A 22,404-nucleotide genomic window follows, 5' to 3' on the forward strand; every position below is an offset into this window, starting at 1 on the left:
GAAGCGCCAAGAGATGAGAGTAATAGAAGGTCAAATGTGGCAGATCAAGTGACAGACACTGAGTTGTGTCCCCTTGAAAAAAAGCTTTTACATTCAAAATTAGTGATGGTCTAAAAGATGATATATTGCTGGATATGTTTGTAGAGTGTTGCAAAAAGCCACTACAAAATGAAAATGAATACATTTGCAAATAAAACAAAAACAAAATCATTGGAGAGTGCATTTGTATAGAAAAACTACGATGTTAGTTGCAGAGAAAATGGCTAAACGTGGATGCCCATCTGATCATGTTCGACATCATCCATAAAATTAATGACTCTTTTTGCTATTGCTACCTCAAGGAGACCGCAGAGAGATATGAATTCAGTTTAGTTGTTTTTTATTTTTAATATATATATATATATATATATATATATATATATAATACTTTAAAAATATAGTTTTGTATTTTTCATTTTATTTTAGTTAGTATAATTTTTTTATGGCTTTATATTTGTGAGATTTTTTAAAATAAGTGTTTAGAATATTTAATTAGTTGTTTGGTTCAAATTTATAAAAAACAATAAATTATTTATTAATTATTTTAAAAGGATAATAAAAGTGTTGTGTTTAAGTAGATATTTTTAGATATTATAATTTCATTTTTTATAAACAAAGAAATTAGTACATTGTAATATCTTGAAGGAAAACTAATAGTAAATATGCAAAGCAAATATAGACAAAAAACCATAAAACAGTAACAAATAACTAGATCACAAATTGATACCAAAACTGAGTTATTGTACTCTTTTTATTAATGAAAATGGGTGTACAATAAGGTGCTAGAAGTAGTGCACCTAGGCTTGCTCAAGGCAAGCTAGCAAAGCCGAAAATGACAAGTAAGACACCCTCTTCCAATTTACTGCTATGTTGCTCAAGTATTGTGTTGTAGATGTCTAGAAATACGCTCATGGCTGAATGGAACTGCTCTTAGGGCCTCCTCAGGTCCTCAAATAATTCCGATAAATTAATCCCAAGCTCTCCACCAATAACCCATAAAAACCCACGAACGAATTTTCCAATGCTTGACTTCAGAAATTTGGCCCTATTTCCCCTAACTCCTCTAACTGTTGGCTAAATTGGGACCCTTATTTGACCCCTCATATCTGCTTAGAAAATTCTAGGAATTTGGGATTGCGATCCTTGCCTAGAACCCAGAAAAACCCAAAAAGGGTTTCCCTTGGTTCCAACCTTAAGAACTTTACCCTTCATAGCCTAGCTTTCCTGCAATTTCGAATTTTGTTGCTATGACTGACCCTATTAATCTCTACTCTCGTAACTCCAACAATCCTCCTCAAATGGCCCCCCAAATGATCGCCTAGCACCCTAGTTCCAAACTCCACGGATAGTGATGTCCCAAAGAGTCTCACTCCAAAGACTACATAGTCATGGAGGAGATGACACAGTCTTGCATGTTATGAAATGAGAGTTGCGTGTAGAATGTTTCTCTTGTATGTAGCTTCCCTCTATACTCTTGAAATTGATGGTGAAGTAGAACTCCCTCCTTGGGCTGGCATTCGAAGTCCATCAAAGCAAGGGTTGAGATCTCCACTCGGAGACACTTGTGTGCTAAACAACACTGCAGCCTTGGCTTTAGCTCAAGCGTGCTATGCCAAAGACACAATTTCTGCATAGATGAATGAGTGACCAAAATGAGTGTCTCATGCTCTATTTATCAAGGAGCCTCCAAGATGCCCATGTGGGCCCAGCTCGACTTTCCCCCACCACCTTCACTCCATTGAGAGTGTGTTTCCCATGTGGGCCGCAATTTTCTATGAGTGGCCCCCACATATCACTAGTGGCTTGATTTTCTCCTCCATCCTCTAATGTTTGGCCTCACATTTGATCAAAAATACATGTAGGGCCTCTAAACCCACACTTCCTAAGTCGTAATGTGAACTAATTCAAAAATGGCCAATAACTGATATTTCCCTTAGCAATGTTGCTAAGTGGGAATATCACATACATTGAGATGGTACCCATTTCAATTTTCAACCATTATTTGAAATTTTTAGGATATTTCATATTTGATATTTGCAAATGCACCCACACTTAAAGGAATGTGTTGCAATTTTAATACATCTAGTAAACATTGAATGTATGATTGTTTATTCCTAATTGGTATTTATAACAAGAATCTTTTTCCCCATATACAAACCTCTTTTTCTTTGCCAAATTCACATGGTGAGTGCTTTTTCTTTGTATTTTCATTTTCATAACCATAAAGAAAACATAGGCCTGATCTTTTAGCTAGGTTTTTCTGCATGGGGGGGTGTGCGGGGTTTGCACAATACATCTTGTATTCATTTATGTGAATTATGTGTTTATTTCTTCTTTCACTTTTATATTTCAATCATTTTCATAAATTTGGGCATTAAGTTTAGTAATAATAGATTTGAGATATAATGAAATAGATTCAAAAATAAAATATTTCAAAATATTACATTAATTTTTTTTTCTAATGAATGGAATATTTATAACACATTGGAGATAAAAATAAAAAAAAATATCCTAAAACGTCAACATAGTCTCCATTTTGATCATCTATACTACAAAGTACAAAATCCACAAAGAAAACTTTATATTTGTTACCTTCCTTAGAAAAAATTATGTAGAAATACTTCTTACAGATTCATTGTAATACCAAGCAAAAGATATTAAAGAAATACAAAATCAAATTATGAAGATAACTTGATGAAGTTAAGACAAAACTAGAGTATATTTATTCTCATACAATAAGAAAAAACACGGGGCCTTTTCTTATACCATGGGATTAAAACCTTTTATATTGTGAAAGTGAACATACTTATTTTTGATTTAAGAATTTTCTTAGTTTTTATATGTCAATCTCTTGTTTATTTAATAAATAAATAAAAACCCTTCCAAAAACCTTTTTGATGTCTTATATATTCAAGACACATTGTTTATTGGCCCTATTTCTATGTGAATTGCAATGGTTGGCTGAAAGGTGGGATTTTTTGTTGCTGGTAAATTTCTTTTATATCGTGTAGAGCACTACTTATGTTGCAAGAATTGGAAAAAAATGAACACATATAAAAAAAATGTTGGGGAGAGCATTTGTATAAAAAAATTGAGTTATAAGCTGTAAAGGAGTTGACTAAACATGGATGGTCATTTATTCATGTTCTACTCGATCCATAAAACTAGTCACCAGAAACGTTCCACCTAAAAACTCAAGTGCTTCCTTTGAGAGTTTTCCAGTGGTGTTATTTAGTTCTCAGAGAAAGTGAGTGAGTGATATCTAGTTAAAAGTAGAAAGAGCATCTCTGATGTTCTACATGATTTTCTATAAGTAGATGTTCTTGAGGGAGATCCTATTGTTTTCATATTCAATAACTATGTTTAGTCCTTTTAATGTTGTTGCTTCTAGGAGAGTGCAACGAGCTATGAATTTATCTTGGTTGTTTATGTTCCAACCAAGGGCATATTTAAATGTACACGAGAGGACTATATGATAAATAGTACCATTCCTGCTAGACACATGAGTGGATTCCCTTGAGCTTCACCATTGAAGAAACCCCATGATGGATAACCTAGAGTGAGTGGTGGCATTATAGGAGCATGACACTTTTTAGATTTTGGTTCAACCATGTATTCTTGACACAATTTCTTAAACAGTCTTGTAGTGACCTCTACAATGATTTCCCATGGTCTAAAAATATTAATGTTCTTGGCCATTAGAGTATTTATGAGGATACATGGTCCGAAGTGGCTTAAAAATTAACACATTTATTTTAAACTAATGCACACTTGGTTCTACCCACAGGGCTTTGGATTTACGGTGAATGGGTGTACTGTTAAGACACTCCTTGCGATAGGTCACCAGTTCAAATCCATCGTGGGTGCTTAGGTAGTATTATATAGAGAAAAAAAAATGCACACTTGGTTCTAAAAATAACATGTATGCACTTTTCTATGCATAAAAAAAGATATATGACATCTCATTATTTCATGGACCAAGATTTCCATTGGAAAACTAGTTACCAATATAGACGTAATGCAAGAGTGTCCTTCATAAAGGTTATCAACTAATCTGGTAAAGGTTTCCAACTCTAAAGGCTTCAAATATTTTATGGCCATTTAGTTTTAGAGGTAAGTCAAATTTTTTGTTCTATTTAAAAAATCAAAATTTTAAAGGGTTTTTTTAAATTGCAAATATATTTTATATCATTTTAATAGCTGAAAACAGAGAGACAAATAAAAAAACCAACCCAATAATAGAGTCACAAGAAAACATTAACTAGGAGAAAAATACCAAACAACAAACACAAATTATAAAAGATTTAAATGAATTAAAACTATTGATTGAAGAGCTTTATAACAAGAGGGAACCATCAATAGTTTTATTCGCTACGTCCGTTAACATCATCATTACCTCTATTTACCATGCCCATCATCGATTGAAAATTATGATTGAATATAGGAGTAATATGAGAGAATTATACTCACTGTTATCATTGAATAATAAGCTAAAGATTTGAATATCACCAAACAAAAACTTGTGGGGTTATTTATTGAACCAATATTCAACCAAACCTATGATCCTAGGAAGAGATGTATTTGCAATGATTGGTGTGCATTTGATAGATGGAAAGATAACTAATTGGGTCAATCATTTATGTTTTTTGTTAAACCAATTTGTTATAATACAGAGGTACCATTGTATTCTCTTTGCAAATAATAGGCCATGTTTACAATTAACCTCCATGTGGACTATTTTAACATTAGAGATTTCCAATGGGTTTGCTTTGCCTCCCCTTAGAATCAACCAAATGTTAGGCATAATCCATTCATATGGCCACCTACTCCTAGGTGTATGCCCAACCTCCCATAAGCACTTAAGCATTTGGATTGTTTTGACGACACAAGCACTATGATAACGTGTCTCACATGTAGTATAGTGCAATATAGTTCACTTGTGTAGCCTCCAAATGAGATACATCAAAGGATTATCTTAAATTTTTAGGTGTCGACTCTTTAGGACACATTGATTATAGACCATCAACTCCACATTAGTAGGCTAATGATTCTGATTTAAGTCGAGTAGAACTATATCTATGATCTCATTGTAGGCATACTCGCAATGGCTCGATGGACAATCCAATCCATGGAAATCTTATTAATCATCTTCGTAAAGTTTTTATTTGATGTTAAGTCATTGGTTATATATTTAATTGTACAATTGACAAATATTCAATAAATGTAACTTTAAAATACTTCTTTTCACTATTATTGTTTTAGCATATAGAGATGTTATGAGAGAATGACTATGAGAAGATGTCAGTTCCTTTAAACTTGATGTCACCATGGATGCAATATTTGACATTGTGGCACCTCTGCACAAGTATTTAAATAAATTTATGTGTGCCTATTTCAATGATAACTTAGCAAGATTTTAATTTTATTTTTTTTGGTTTTAAATTTTTTCGTGTTTTTTTTAATATTAGGCCCTTTATATTGCTATAAAAAAAGTATAGACAAAAGTAGTGCAAGCTACTATTATACCACTTGGGATACCATACTAGTGGCATAAGCTCACAATTTTATAGTTGCATATCTCATAGGCTACTAGATTGTATTTTAGACTATAAAATGTACCAATAAAAAAAACACAAGATAATAGACATGATGATGGAAGAGCCACAAAAGAAACTTGTCTTGAAACATCAGGTTCACTTGGTCATTACTCTATTACAGAGTCCATCGAGTTCATTGGGTTCGGTTCACTATCATTGTCCGAGGAAGAAAAATCAAAGTTTTTCAATTTCTTGGCAATTATAGAAATTCTCCTATTTTATCCTATAACACATGTTTCATTGAAATTGGAAAAATTATATTACAAGGACTTCAACAATAACACATTTCATGAAATTTGGAATTATATAGTGGATCTAGAATTTAGAACATTAACAAGACTAAGTTTGAAAATTAGTTAGTTCACTACTTTGAATATATCTATTCATCATTTTTTTCAATAAAATTCTCATCATAAATTATATAAAACAAATTTATATAAAATTGCATAAACAAATCTTTGACATCTTAATCTAAGACTCCTTACATTAATTCTTCTAATATTATTTATGGTTCCTATTAAAAATTTGGGTAATCCTTTTTTATGAAAAGGATAATAATTATGTATGTTAGTATTATGAACTAGTTTGGATATAATTTGATATAGAAAATACCATATTGTCACAGTTGTTTTAATATTCTAGTATAAGGTTGGCACAATTTTGAAGTGTCAATAAAATTTATTTAATAATAGAAGTATACCAATATGTTTGTTACCATAACAACTTTAATTCTAGGTACTATCGAAAGTTTTGTTTGCATTAAGTATCATATTTATTATATTAGGAGGTTGAAAACATTTTATAATTGACAAGAGAAAATATTATATAAGACTCATTTTATGTTTAACTTTTTTATTTTAACAATGAAAACCAATTATAAGATAGAAATTATAGAAAAATTCAATTTGGAAAAACTATATCACAAGGACTTCATAAAGATCAATTATTTTGTAAACCAAAAAAAACAATGAAATGAGTGCACCAAGGTGGGAAAAATTTTGTTGCGCGCCCATGACCTAGCCTACACCTCTGCCTCTCGCACTGCCTCCTACAGCTGCCCTGCCTGGTAGCCTGCTGCTATCAATCTGCCTCCCTTCCCCCTGGCTTCCTTTTGGCTGGATCCTATCACGTTGATCTCTTCCTTGCTCCAGGCTTGATAGCCTTATGCTACTGAGATTTCCTCTGCCCAATGCCTCACTAGTCAAGGGACGTATCTCCTTCTCCAAATGAAGAATCCAACCATGAAGCAGCTTTTTCCTCCTTAATAGCAGATCGTGGAGCTCCAAAAGCCAGGCCAGTTGCAAGTAAATTTGTCGAAAAACTAGATGAAATTCCTGAGATATCTTTACCTCCAACTCTACCTCAAAAAGTAGCGATTTCCCTGGTCGAACAGGGACTGGTTGGGCAGTTCACAGGTCTGTGACCCTCCCCCAGAGCAGTCCAAAAATGGGTGGAGAGAAACTGGAGCACCAACATACAAGGGAAAATTGCAATCAGGTTCTGTGGAAGGGGATACTACACATTTTTATTTGAATCTAAAGAAGACGGGAATCTTATCTTCAAGAATGGACCATACTTTATGGACTCAAGAGGCCTATATCTAAATAGGTGGTCTCCAGACTTTGATCCTGAGATGGACATACCAAACGCAGTGCTGGTCTGGGTTAGGTTGCTGCATCTCCCTCTTCATTGCTGGGGGGATGAATCAATCAAAGCTATATGGAACACGGTGGGCAAGTATATTGATAGATGTGAACCAAAAGACAACATGCACACTTGTGCCAGGATCTGCGTGGAAGTAGATATGGGAAAAGGGCTTCTGAAGGCAATCAAACACAAGGTGGATCAGTGGATGCACATCCAACAGCTGGACTATGAACAAATCCCCTTCAAATACAAGGTATGTCACGAGTATGGTCATTTTGCAAATAGGTGTGGCAAACTTAAGGAAGTGGAGATGGTTGAGACAACAGAAACCCATGAAAACAACTGGGAACAAGTGAAAAGGAAGAAAACTAGTAATAAACAAACTACCCAAAACTATCCTCAAGTACATGGGAATACTGCTACTTCCTCAAACCCCCTCATCAACCCTGATTCTCCAGTCGAACCATCTTCTAATCCCTTCAAACTTTTGGATGAAGATCCTCCATCTCCTCGTTCCCCTCCCCAGTTCAATGCTACTACTAGTGCTTCCTCCCCACCCCCCAGCTTCTTGCCTCACCCACCCTCCATTGATAAAATCCTCACTAGAAACAAAGTCAAAGAAACATCCAATGCTTTGGAACAGCCAAAAAAAGCCGGGAGGAAATCCAACAAGGAACTTAGAGATGAGGCCACAGCAAAGGATATGGCTATCAGAACTCAACAGCCAATGGACACTTTCCTTGGCAAACAAAAAGGGAGTGGGGAGAAAATGCAACCAAAGTACAAGGTTGAAAACCACCATAAACCAAGTAAATAATGATCTTGGTCTCTTGGAATAGCAGGGGGTTGGATTCTATCTTAAAACTCAATGCAACAAGAGATCTAATAAAGCAAGAATAGCTGGATATTTTAATGATCGAAGAGACCAAAATCAATAACCAAGAGTTTCAAAACTTGATAGCAACTCAAAAAAATTATGAAGGAATAGCAACAGACTCAAACAGAGCCTCAGGAGGCATTGATATGTTGTGGAATAAATGGAACTGGAAAATTATCAGCCAAAAACTGAACAACAGCTGGGTCAGGACAGATCTAACAAAGAAGAACACAAATGTCAAATATACGGTCATAAATATCTACTCACCAAATCACTATAGAGACAAAGCCTTATGTTGGGAGTCTCTAAAAGAAGAGGTACAAGATGTTCAGATAAACAATCTAGTCATGGGAGGGGATCTAAATCTGATTCTGAATATAGAGGAAAAGCTGGGAGGCAGATTCATAGGAGATCCATCAAGAGCAGTCTTGGAGGATATTATTGCTAAACATAAGTTGCTTGATATCCATCCCAGCAACGGAAAATTCACATGGAGCAACAAAAGAATGGGTGTTCATAACATAAAGGAAAGGCTTGACAGAATCTTGATTCAGGAGGATATAGCAGCAAGCTTTTTGTCCATCAAGAGCAAAATCGTGCATGCCTTGGCATCCGATCATAAGCCGTTTGTGCTCATCCTGGACAAGTGGGAAAATCAGGGTTTGACCCCATTCAAGTATAGCAAAATTTGGGACAACAAGGAAAGCTTAAGGAATTTAATAAAATAAAGCTGGGATGCAGAGGTGTTGGGCTCCCCACAGTACATTTGGGAGACCAAGCTCAAAAATGTGAGAGAAAAAATAAAAACGTGGGCCAGAGAAGAAGCTCTCAGGGACAAGAAACAAAAATCAGAGTTGCAAGACAAGCTGGAAAAGTGGAACAAAGAAAAAGAAAGTCAGCAAGTTACTGAACAAGACAAAGCCCACGAAACAGAAATGTTTGTGGCCCTCTACCAACAAAATAGAAACGAAGAGGAGGAACTTAGACAAAAGTCCAGATGCCTTTGGATCCAAGCAGGGGACAACAACATTGCCTTTTTCCACAACAACCTCAAGATTCGACGAGCAGGCAACCAAATTGACAAAATCCAAGTGGAAGGGCAGGAAATCAAGGGGAGAGAGGAAATAAAAGAAGCAACGTTTAACCACTTTAAAAACCTCCTCACAGCTAGGGAGCAGCAAGTGGATAGCGCTGATTTTCTTCAGCAAATTAGCAGCAAAGTTAGTGAACAGCAAAACAGTGAGCTTGAGAAGGAGGTAATAGTGGAGGAAATAAGGGAAGTTGTTTGGAGCATGAATCCAGAAAAAGCTCCAGGCCCCAATGGATTCAGCATCGCCTTCTACAAGTGCCATTGGGAGACAATTAAAAAATATCTGGTACGTATGATTAAGAATGTCTTCAAAAAACACAAAGTGGGGGAAAACACGAAAATTTCTCACTTGGCCCTCATCCCTAAAGAGCCAAATCCTATCTCCTTTGATAGATTTAGGCCAATTTCTTTATGTAACTCCTCATATAAAATCATCACCAATATTTTGGCAAACCAACTAAAACAAATCCTTCCTTGTATCATTTCGGAAAACCAAGGGGGCTTCGTCCCAAAAAGGCAAATAACTGACAATGTAATCCTCATTCAAGAAGCCATCCACAGCAGCATCCAAAACAATGAAAGAGGTATGGTTATAAAGTTGGATATGGCTAATGCTTTTGACCGTGTTTGCCATCGCTTTCTTGTTGCAGCTCTCCAAAAGTTTGGCATTTCAAACAAGTTTATTAGGATCATTGAAGCATGCATCTCCAACCCATGGATTGCAACATTGATTAATGGAAGGCCCAGTAGATACTTTCGCAGTACTAGAGGACTGAGGCAGGGATGCCCGCTCTCCCCATTTCTTTACATCATAATGGCAGAAACGCTTAGCATACAGCTGGAGAATCAGTGAATGAGAAGGGAGATTACTGGCATTAGAATTGCTCGAGGTGTTAAAGAAATTAATCACTCTCTCTTCGTTGACGACACCCTCTTGATTGGGGGCGCATCTAGTATAATTTCTAGAAGGTTCAAAAAGGTGTTAGATGACTTCCTAGCTGCCTCTAGAGGTCTTTTGAACAATAAAAAATGCAGAATATACACCTGGAATGTGCCAAATAACATCATGCAAAGGATATCCCAAATACTGGAAATTCTAGTACAGTAAAAATGGAGCCATTTCATATATTTGGGGTTACCATTGGCCAAAGAATGGATTAAGATAGACACCTGGAATAAACAAATTGAGAAAGTAAAAGGGAAAATCCAAAGCTGGGGGATGATGTGGTTAAACTTGATTGGTAGAACCATCTTAATCAAAGCTCTCCTTTCGGCTTTACCAATCTATCATTTTGCTTTAACTTTGGCTCCAGCTAGCATTCGTAACAAATGGAGCTTATAATCAGAGCCTTCCTTTAGTGGGAGGGGCGAGACAAGACTCCAAAGAGTTCAGCTTGGTTCGGTGGGATCAAGTGACTCTTCCCTTCGAATATGGAGGTATCTCCATTCACCTCCCAAACATAACAAACAAAGCTCTTGGTATTAAACTAGTCTGGCACATGCTAATTGGGCAGGATCAGTGGTGGGGAGAAGCCTTGGCCAGGAAATATCTCAACGGGCAGAGGTCCTCGCTGATTAATGGGCTGATCTTGGATCGTCCTTGTACCCAAATCTGGAGGCTTATTAAAAAAACCATTCCCCACATCAAAGATCAATTCTCAAGAAATCCTGGAAATGGAGAAAACACTTCCATCTGGAATGATCGAATTATGGGAACAACACCATTAAAAGGACATCACAATCTGAATGATCTCCATGACTAGTTGGAGGAGAAGGGTATATCTTCCTTATCCTCCATCTCGGAGTGGGATCAAAATAGATGGACTGCTTGGAAAAAGCCTCCTTTACCAAATCGCCTCTCTGATCAGTGGGAAGAATTGAAGGCCCTGCTATATGGCTCAGCTCTGATAAACAAAAAGAATAAGGACAGTTATATTTGGGACCCCAGCAGAGGAATTTACACTGTCAAATCTGGTTACAACTTCCTTCATAATTATAGCAACTATGATAATTGGAGCCTCTGGCCTGCTGTGTGGAAGAACGCTTGTCTTCCTAAAATCAAGTTTTTCGCCTAGACCCTGCTAAAAGGGAGGATTCTTACTGCTAAGAATTTGAGGAAAAAGGGCATTCATGGGCCTTCAATGTGTGTTCTTTGCCAATCAGAAGAAGAGAGCACCCAACACCTCTTCCTGAACTGTCCCATAGCTAGACAGTGTTGGAAGCAAGTTATCAGCCCCCTCGACTTGAATATTGAGTCAATTGTGCAGCTGTCTCCTTTACACAAGAACTGGGCTCACAGCTACCCTTATGCTAAGCGAAACAAGGCTACTATTATAAGTTTTTGGAAGTGTCTCCCCTCACCACTTTGCTGGCACATCTGGTTGGCAAGAAACAAGTGCATCCCCAAGGGCAAAAAACCAAGTTCAGGGACTATTCTTTCCAAAACTTGGGCCCAAATTGCGGAAATGATCAGCTCCAAAGGTATGCCACCCCTGAATCAAACCAGTTGGACACAAGTAGAAAAGGATTTGTACAATAAGATCCCTATGGATGGCCTAGCCAGGAATTATATACCGAAGAATGTTGGAAACAAGCAAGAAAATTGGAAGCTACGGGGTAATGAAAGGGAAATAGAGGGGTGGATCAAAAATAAAAATAAAAACCCACATCCTCTTCTTTGATGGAGCCTCAAAGAACAACCTCGAAAAAGCTCGGGTAGGTGGGCTAATTTTGGATTAGCAAGGTGAAACAATTTCAACGTTTGAATGGGGGCTAGGAACTCTATCAAACAATAGAGAAGAGGCTTATGGTTTGCTAATGGGAACCAGCATCCTCACAAAGCTCCAAGCAAAAGATCAAATTATTATTGGAGACTCTACTATTATAATAGCAGCAATGGATGCTGGAAGAGAATTTGAAAATCAAGCCTTGAATAACATAAAAAGAATTATTGATAATTTCAACCTGCTCAAGGAAGTTGTCTACAAACATGTGTTAAGAGTTCATAACCAAGCATCAGATGCCTTAGTCAACAAGGCAGTGGACAGAGGGGTAGGGACAACAAGAGAAAATAATGATGTCTATGAAAAACCAATACCATAACCAATCTTCAATGGTGATCTGGCCCATAATACAAGATGTGGGAAAAATCATCACACATTTGAAAAAAGAGGAAATTAGTACAATGCAGACTCAAAGCGTGATTATCCATCAGATGGTTGACATAAAAAACAAAGAAAATCCACCTAGAGCAGCGCGGAAAATCTCCCCTGTTCAAAACAGTAAGCAGAGTATCCTTATGTCAAAAAAAATTTGTCCTCAAGACATGACAGAGGTTGGTAAAAGTCTCATCAAGTGCATGGGATCTTGTTTTGTTCACGAATTGCAATGACTTCACTGTCAGGAGGGTTCACAAGGAACTCCATATCAAATCCTATTAGAAGCAATCCTCATAAGAAGAAGTATCTCACAACGTTAGTAGAAGTTCTTCAGGTCACAGTGTCAATAATAGGAGGTTTTCGGGGAGTATCATAAGCTCCCTCTTTTCCCATCTCTGCGTCAGCAGAGGTATCATTGTTTTGGTTATTTGGCTTAGCAAATTTTCAGCTAACATCCTGTTTTCTCCTGTGGTTTCATTTAGCATTGTTCACAGGGTCTCTCAAGCTTCTTCAGTGGCATTCTACTTTTTGTCCTCCACTCAATTCCTCTTCTCGTCCCTGAAACTTCATTCAATATCCTAGTCACTCCTCTCCCCCTTCTATCATCGGACCTGTAGGGTCCAAAATTATATGTGATCTCTCCATCTGGCTGACTCTTCCCTGTTGTCTCATCCTATCTCATTTAAGTAGCTTCACCCTTAGGCAATGGCTCCAGTTATTCTTTAATGAAGGTCTGCATTCCAAGCACTCCTCGGGCAACTTCAGACTTTCGAAGAAAGAAAAAAATTCGGCCAAGAAATTGAGAACTGCTGCCTCCTACCCATTCACGTTCAGAAGACCTCAAACACAGAACTGCAATAAGGATAAGAAGAGCTCCTCCCCTGTTTTCAATATGTCTGGTAATCCTTTGGAACAGATTGAGAACAACAATAGTTGCATGCTCTGCAGGGCAAATTGCTTCATGATTGGTGCTTCATCAAAACTCTCAACGAGCTCAGGGCTGAAATGGAAACTGAAAATAAATCCAAGAAGAAAAAGTTCAAGAAGCAAAAAGCAGAGATCAAAGGGCTAAAAGAAAAATGTCAACATTTGGAAGAAGCGGTGAGCTTCATAAAGACACTGAATCAAAGCAAGCAAGGCGAAGCCTCGACCAAGCTCAGTAACAAGAAAGACAAGCCCCCAGAGGATTCTGTTAATCATTTTTGGTGACCTCTTTGATAATTTCCTATGCTATGTAAATTTTGCTTACTGTTAGGACAATTCGTCTGACAATATAGTTGCTATGTATTTCAAATACTAAGAAGCAAGACCAATGATTTGGAGGACAAGACTGTGTTCCCCTTTTGCACCTCCCTCACCAATATTCCCTCTTCACATGTACTGGGACCTTGTCCCCCCATTGTTGTTTTATAATATATCAGTACCCGATCTTGTCCAAAAAAAATAAAATTGTAAACCAAGCTAGATCCATCTTAAATCCAAATCTACCAAGTGCCAAGAATGATCAAGTCTGCTCCTATATCATGCCTAAGAAATATTGAAATAGAAAAAGGTATCAATATACTTGAAGGGAAAATAATCATATGGAATATGGCGTATAAGTTTAGGAAAATTTATGGAACTTTAAAGACCAACATGGAGACGGAATGTACTTCTCTAAATATCTTTGAGAAAACATAATCCACTAGTTGCGTATGAGCTTTGCTGAGAACGGATTGGCTACCTTATGAACTAGAACAACAATAAAATTAAGGTTTATGTTCTACTTTAATATATTTGTGTAATTTCGGTGAATATGATCATATATACTTTTGTGTTGAATTCATAAGGCCATTTATCATGAAATAGGAATTGACCTCAATTGTAGATTTATCCGCAAGCTGGAAGCATGACATATGTAGCTTAGTGGTAGAGAAGCTTGTAGGCTTAAGGCAAGTCCATGTTTTGATTCGTAGCCTTTCTAGTCTCAGTATGGTATTAAAGCTAGGTGACTAGGAGGTATTACCTTGACATGCAGCGTTGGATGTGGCAATCCACACTTGTACAACAAATTATTTCTTCTTATGAAATGTGTATGTGGCTTAGTGGTAAAATAATTGTCTACATGGGGGTTATGTGTATCCCAGTGGAAGATGAGCATATTGGCTAGGGGTAGGCCCTAGGTTCAATCCCCAACCTTTCCAGTATCAAAGATGTGTGGCTAAGAGAGTCCTAACCCAAAGTGTGGGTTAGGGGTGACTCTTAGTGGTAGAATGAATTTCTAGCGGGGGCTATGTCCTATGTGTATCTTAGTGGTAGATAATTCTAATTTCCATGGGTAGGTCCTTGGTTCAAATCCCAACTTGTCTAGTTTTCAACATTGTATTAGAGGAATTGTGTGGGTTGGGGGAGAGTGTAGGGTGTATCAATTTGAACTTATATAATTAATTTCTAAGTGTGTCTACCTTGAGGAGTGCTTGATGTGGCATGTCAAAAATTTCTACATCAAACCATTAAAGGTGCCCTTGATGAAAGGGGTATGTAGCTCAGTGGTAGAGAAGCTTGTTTGCTTTGGGTAGGTACCCAATTGAACTTGTAATCTTACTTTTTAACAAATTTTAGCTCTAATACATATAAAAAATGATAAATATTTTTAAATTGTCTATGATTATTTTAAAACAAGAAACATAATATGGTGAGGTCCAACAAAATTTTAAAAAAAGTTGTATAGAAAAAGTGTGCAACGAATACACCATGACCATGTGATAGAGTGGGGGGAAACAAGGTATAATTAAGAAAATAGATGAAATGGAAATTCAAGTTTCTATATTTCTTAATTTTGGTTCATTATAAATACATTAGTTCAATGAGTCAATACTAACAGGCTAATAATTAACAACTCTATCATCTCTCGCCTTGAGAGACCAAACTTATGGTAGGAGAAAATTTGGAGTGTGTTTGGATGTTAAAGGTTTTTAAAGTGTTCAAAGTGATCCTCGTGTTGGATGCACAACATGCCCTTTTGCTAGGAATTTGTAATTTAATTAAAAAGTATTGAGAGTTCAAAAAAAAAATTATAATGCATGTGCTGAACGTTGGAACAATATTCCTGCAAGGTTATGAATTAGAATTTGCTCAATAAAATTGAGGCCTAAGAATTTTTTTTTATATTTTTTATATTTTTCAAGTGTAGGTTATAGTCAAGGTTGAGGTAGTTTGTTGAGTTTCATTTCGTTTGATGAGGAAAATTATTCTTTTGAGTACTAGTGGTCTCTAGCTTCTCTTACAGTGTTGTTACCAACCTTTTGACATTATCACAAGTTCATCCTTGATAACTCACATATTTTGTTTAATTTTTTAGAAAAGTTTAGAGTCTTATTTGTGTATTCCCTTTTGGAATATAGGTCAATAGTGAAATCGGTTTTACATTCTCCTTTAAGATTGAAACTATATTTTAATTCAGAATTGAACCACTTTTTGTTGTTGGGTATTGGCATAAATGTTTGGTTGAGTGTAATAATTATATGTTCTATTATTGTATCATTATAATGTTATTTTCTTCTTATATTTTTTTTCTGGATATTTACATGCAGGTCTGCAACCACCCGTTCCTTTGTTTCTCCTATTTATGACGAAAATGTGCCAACAAGATTACTTTTCAGAGAGGTTTTATTTGGTACAACATCAAAAAAATTGCATGACTTGCGCTTCATTTCATGGCTTTCTTTTGTACTTTCTATATGAATCATTTGTATACCATTCATAACTTTCTATATCTGGCAACTGTCACTTATGAAGAGCCTTGTGGAGGCTCAGAAACTGTTTCTGACTTGTAACTCTAGGACATATATTTCTCCAGCTCTTTTGTTCATAGATTGCTTGCATGGATTCCTTGTGTTAGCTTTAATTGTATTTATATTTTTGTGTGCAACCTATCTACGTGAGTTCTTTAGACAGCTTCATGAAATTGAGAGGAAAAACCCTCAGTGGGAAGATGATGGCGTCAACTGGAAAAGTGGGGAAAGTAGGAAGACGTCTACCTATACCAGATGGAGCTCATATTCTTGGGGGAAATGGTGAGGGTGGTGAAGCTGGCTAGGAAAACATTAGTGTTGGGAAATTGATTAGGAGAAATGCACAAAATTTAGTGGCTCGTGTGGAAGCGCAAGTTGCATGGTTTGAGGAACATGTTGAGAAAATGTTTAATGGTGGAGATGATGCATATGGTATTGAGGATGTGCCATTTGTTGAAATTGTGGGGATGCAATGTACCATGTTTCATTTGCTTGAAAATGAAATAACAGTGAGTCCATTTCCCTTATGAGAAGGTTGTTAAATTTAATTATTTTGGGAAAGTTTACATGTCCCATTAAATTTCATATATTTCCCCTATATGATTTAGATCCTTTTTAAATGACAATTTTGTTTGCTTAGCATTTTTAGTTAAATGATTTTGTTGAGATGTTTACCTTGCAAGTGTTGGCTAGTAACATGGTATTTCTTGGTGTTGTAATATTTCTACCTTTTCAACTAGGACAGAAAGTTCTTTCCATTACATCTCAATGTTTTGTCACTACATCTGGTGCATTACTTACAACAGGAATGTCTAGTGATTCAGGATTAGATTTGGCCTCTCTTCGACATCACTTTAAAGAATAGTCTCGATTCAGTTGAAAATATGTCAACAAGCGCCCTGACCAAGGAGTTTCTTCAATGGAATATGAGCATTGGTGTGCTTCAATCTGACGATGGTTTAAATTTTACTAAAACTGGGGGATTAGTGGAAGTGTTGACAAAAGCCTTTCTTTATTCTTTACGATTTTCTTATTTGCAAATCTTTCTATTAGTTACATGGTTATTTTGATTTTTGTTTTATGTTATATTGGCTTATAACCTTGATATGCTAAAATAGAGGTGAGCCTTTGACAATGAGTAGATCTATGGTATAGCTTCAGTGGTAGAGGTTTTTCCTCCTCTTTCAAGGTTGTTGCTATATAGAGGAAAATACATTTTTCACCATGGTTAAGGTTTCTTTTCTTTCATTAGTGGAGATTGGCTTTTTCCCTTTATTATGTGGTTGGTGGTTGGATGTGTCCACCATTAGAATGCCTGGAACAACATTGTCTCATAGGGTGGGCTTTTCCTTGGAGTCACCTTTAACAAGTTCATTCCTTCACTGGCTTGTTTGGATTTTGTATATGTTACAAATAAACATATTTGTCAACCTTCTTTGAGAGGTTTTATCATTCTTTCTAAGAAAATTGTTTACTTCATGGTCTAATTTTGTAGCAAAAGTTAAATTTATTTACTTTTAGTTTTTATGTAGATGTCTTTGAATCTTGCAAAAAGACTGATGCATTGTGATTAACACTATATTACATATTTCAAGTATCAAATAACATGCTTGTGTGATTTGTTAATCAACAAGTACTTTGTCCTAGTGTCCTATACTTTCTCATAAATCCTACTGATCCAAATTATAATCCATTCCAAGATCTCATTAATGATCTAATACATAAACATGCACGAAGGATATTGCTATTTATGTAAGATTGATTGTCTTTTTGATATGCCTACCAATCAAACTTGCAATTTTTTTTGCACCTTCCCTATACCATTTGGATACATCGTATGTTGATAAGTAAATTTAAAATATGTTTTGTTAGTTAGTATTATTGGTTGCTGGTTAATGTGAGTTTATTTCATCAAATAGATTTGACCTGTTAATTTTGAATTTGTTGTATGATGTCATATCCATTTATAGAGATCCCAATAGAAATGTTTTTTTTTTCATATCTATATTCAATTTTCCATTGGTAACTTCAAGCCTTGAGAAACTTTTAAGACTGTTCTTTTCCACTGGTTTTTGTTATTGGTTGGATGCTTGGATTGTTTGACTTCTTCTTGCCAAACCCCAAGGACAAGAATGCTCAAGATGGTTTGAATGGTCAATAAATAATATGGGTAAGATTACAAGATGTTCATCATTATCGTTTCCAAGAATAAAATCACCATAGATTAGACTTCGTGTTGCCAAGAATGTTGGGAGGATGGTACATGAAAATGAGGGTGCGACTTTTGAAGAGAATGATGGAGATGAACAATATGATTCAAAAGAGTAGGTTTCTTCCCTTGGAACATCCTTTTAAAAATTAGTTCATTTATTTGTTGTCTAAAATATTATGAGGATCCTATTTTGCAGCAATGGACTTCCTTAATTAAAGATCATATTTTTAAGAAACTAAGTATGTAGGAATTATTTGTTGACAATAATGTATTTGTAAATTCAAATTCTTTCAGTAAAAATCACATGAAAATTTTTTATTCTACATGTTTCAAACCATCCAGTGTGGTTCATCATCTTTGTCCTGATGATGAACCACACTATATGGTTCGAAACGCATAGACTCAAAAACTTTCATGTGATGTTTTACTGAAAGAATTTCAATTTACAAGTGTTGATAGTACTAGACCCACCAACATTTAGGGGATCTCCATAATATGAAGTCCCAATTAGACCTCAGACCATTTGGTGTAGGAGTCCCATCCGGAATATGTCTCAATTGTTGATGTAGTGGATTTTAATGATTTGATTTGGATACAATAATGCATACAGTGATCTATTATGACTTTCATGAGAATATGTGTGTGACCCTACACAAATTCAAGTGCAATGCATGAAGGTTCTACCACATGAAAGGGAAAGTAGGTGAGCCCCTTAAAATCCTCTAATAGTACACAACTTGAAAGGAACACATGAGCATAAATGACATCAAAAGCTAATATGAGAAATAATTCACAAGTTAAGAGTGATGAATTAAAACTACAACACACATTCAACAAGATTTGTACCAATGAAAATGAGATAGTTCATAAGCATAAGTGTAAATTAAATAACATACATTGCAAACATAACAAGATTAGTCCTACTATATTACAACATATGCATGAAAATGTGTCGTATTTAAGCTTTTTATTAAGTGAAAGTTCCAATCATACATATACCATTGATAGGCCACTAGCTCCAATAGTGGAACGTGAAGTCAACATCACTTGCTCCTCCAAATAAATATACTTCCTCTATGCCATGGAGAATCCAAAGCTCTCACAAACTCCCAAGCTCCTGATTTTAAGCCTAAGCCTAGCCAAAATCTTGGCTCCCAAAATCCCTTTACGTGAGTTATGAGGTTATATGTATAACAAGAGGGGGTGACTCTTCACTTCCCCTTTGTGACTCTTTCACTTCCCTCATGACTATTCACATTCCAATATTGAAACTCTGAATTCCACTTACAAATTATTTACAAAATAATATTACAATTTACAAACGTACCCATATAAGACAAAATTCGGTAGACTCAACTAGATAGCCTAATAAAAAAAACACTATCATGCTTGAGTTTGGGGAAACTCTAGCTCAACAACTTCCACTTGATGTCTTTCATTCATGTGTCGGTGCCAAGCTTGGTACTATGTGATGACATCCCCAAAATATCTGATGGTGTCTAGCTGGAAGTAGACTCTAGCCTCCATGGCATCTGGGTACAATGATTTGGAACTAGTTTGAACTTCCTTCTAGAACATGAGTAACATTATTCTCACTTGAATATGGACACTAATTTAGTTATTCATATTCTATCTATTCACCTCCAAATACTCCTTAGTGGTGATCTATCTAAGCTGCTCCAAGTATTATTTTATCTCCTTCCAAACCTGATTCCTGGGATTGGCTTCAGTGAGTGAGCCAATTGATGGGATCATGTGGGACTTCACCAAGAAATCCAGATCATTGTATAACCATGCATATGAGGCATGAATGTTACCAATGAATGAGGTGAGTTGTTTATTTTTCTATATCAGCATCTGAACTCTTGCTTTCTGCAGCTCCACCTCTTGCTTCATTTTCTTCCCTAGGTAAAGTAGTTCCATTTTGTATCGCATTAACCATTCATGCATGATGGCGATTATAACTTGCACATTCCTTAGATTTTTGACAAAAAATTTAGAATGTTGCTAGAAGCCATGCAAGTGAACAATTTCCTTATGCATGGTAACAATCCTCATAAAGATTCGGCATGGTCTCTCCATATGTTGATACTTCACTCAGTATCGATGCCCTCATTTCCTTTAGATGGACCTCTGTGGAAGTTTCCTTCTAATTTGTTGTGCAGAGTTGTTCAGCCTCTTGCCTGGCACCCTACAATTTATTTTCCAATTTATTGTTCTTGGCCATCAAATATTTATTGTTCGACTTTTCTGCACTTGTGAATGCCAATTTGGTTGTGAAAATGGCATTGAGATTCTTCCCGGTGTCTACCATAATCATCCTTTCTCTAATGAATGCAGGAGATGTGAGGTCATCCAGAAAATGCTTCTTACGTGCTTGTACAATATTCTTTTGGAGTTCATAGTATGACATATTATACGTGTCTATAATTGGATCATCATCAAGAGGAACAACTTCCCCTTTCTTACCTGGAGCTGACTCTGTTGTTGGAGGTGGTGGAGAATGAATGGTGGCCTATTGTGTTCTTAGCATTAGATTAACATATTGATTATGTAGCTCTGGTCCCTCCTCCATGTCTATGATCTCTATCCACTCTTCAACATGCTGATAAAAAATCATGTCCTAGATTTTTCCGCTCTCCTCCTCTGCTGGTTTTCTGTTTTGTTCTTATTCTTCAACTTGTTTCTATGTTGTTTCTTCTATTATATCTCTTCGCCTTTCTTCTTCTTCCTGCTTCTCCTTTTCTTCTTTTTCTTTCAATCTACTTTTATTCCTCCAATCTCCTTTGTTCTTCCCGCTTCCTTTGTTCTTCTATTGGCATCCTGTGTTTCCTCTTTGCCTATGTTGATAAAGCTACTTTCATAATAGTTGGATCCGCTTTCATATTTTGGCTCCGTTCTCCCCTTGGGATATAAGAAAACTTTCTCTTTCCCTTATCCTACGTGGGGTTTCTCCCTTCTGCTGGCACCACTTCTGTAGTAGATTTTTTCTACAAAGTCACCTGTGAAGTTCTTGCAAAACTGACTGGCTTGTGGGACTTGGAGGAATTATAAAAATTCTTCCATAGATCCTCCTTAGGCCAATGAAATGTCTCACTAATCCACTGGAAGTGAATTCTCACACAATGGTCTCTGCAAATACCATGGGAATCATATGGATTAAAGTCTAGAGTACCAAATGCAAAATCCTCTATTACCTTTCCTTTAGTATTTATGACTTTCAGGTTCTTCATCCTGTACAATCCAAATTTCATTGGAACAGTTGGTGAAGGTGATTTCTTCTTCCTGTATAAATCTACTGATGACCCTATGGAAAAATTATATCAAACTTCTTGCATGACAAACTTGTAGTATATTCTGATCTCTAAACACTCTAAGGAATGTGCCATCACGTGAGGAAAATCATTCTGTGATCTTTGATATTGCTTCCATTTCCCCATGTGACATTCAAGGTGGTTCTTCCTCAAATATCATCTTGTATAAAGGAATGAGGATGTGGTGAGTTAGCTTCTCCATAATTACTTTGTGGCTACAATTTGAAAGCAGTTTGAATTGAATGTGCATGGCAGGGTCTCGAGGTGTCCAAGTCCATTTCATGCCATGGAATGCATTGTGTGCGTAGATTACATCCAGTAAATATGAAAACATGTAAAATCTCACTTTCCCTCCCTTGGGAGGATTTAGAGTATTTGCTACATGAATATCTAACTATCAAGGCAACAAGTCTGACGAGTTGAATGGATTCCCCTCATTCACAACCTAGTTCAATCATATTTCCCACCCTTCAGGAAAGGTCTCCATGCTCCACTAACCGTAGATTCTGCAAGCTATGATGATAAACAATTGATAGGCCCTCTCGAGAGATTTTGTCCTATATTTGTTGGTAAATGTTTGTCAAAACTTTGATGGCTCTTTAAAACAACCTATAATAATGTATTTCGTTCCCACATAGTTGTTAGTGGCATATAAGTATGAATCCATGAGTTTTTCTGGCCAAGGCAAATGGTAAAT

General features: G+C 36.2%; 2 pseudogenes; both read left to right on the plus strand.

Moving 5' to 3' along the window:
- The first annotated feature begins 8,507 nt into the window (after window positions 1-8,507).
- On the plus strand, window positions 8,508-18,342 carry LOC149250387 (putative E3 ubiquitin ligase SUD1; annotated as a pseudogene).
- A 95-nt stretch (window positions 18,343-18,437) lies between these two features.
- LOC149250388 (putative E3 ubiquitin ligase SUD1) overlaps window positions 18,438-22,404 on the plus strand; it is a 35,166-nt pseudogene continuing 31,199 nt past the window's right edge.

The sequence above is a fragment of the Pinus tabuliformis genome, chromosome 7 (assembly GCF_031772625.1).
Source record: "Pinus tabuliformis cultivar Carrire ecotype Pingquan chromosome 7, CPIR1, whole genome shotgun sequence".
NCBI classification, from domain to species: Eukaryota; Viridiplantae; Streptophyta; class Pinopsida; order Pinales; family Pinaceae; genus Pinus; species Pinus tabuliformis.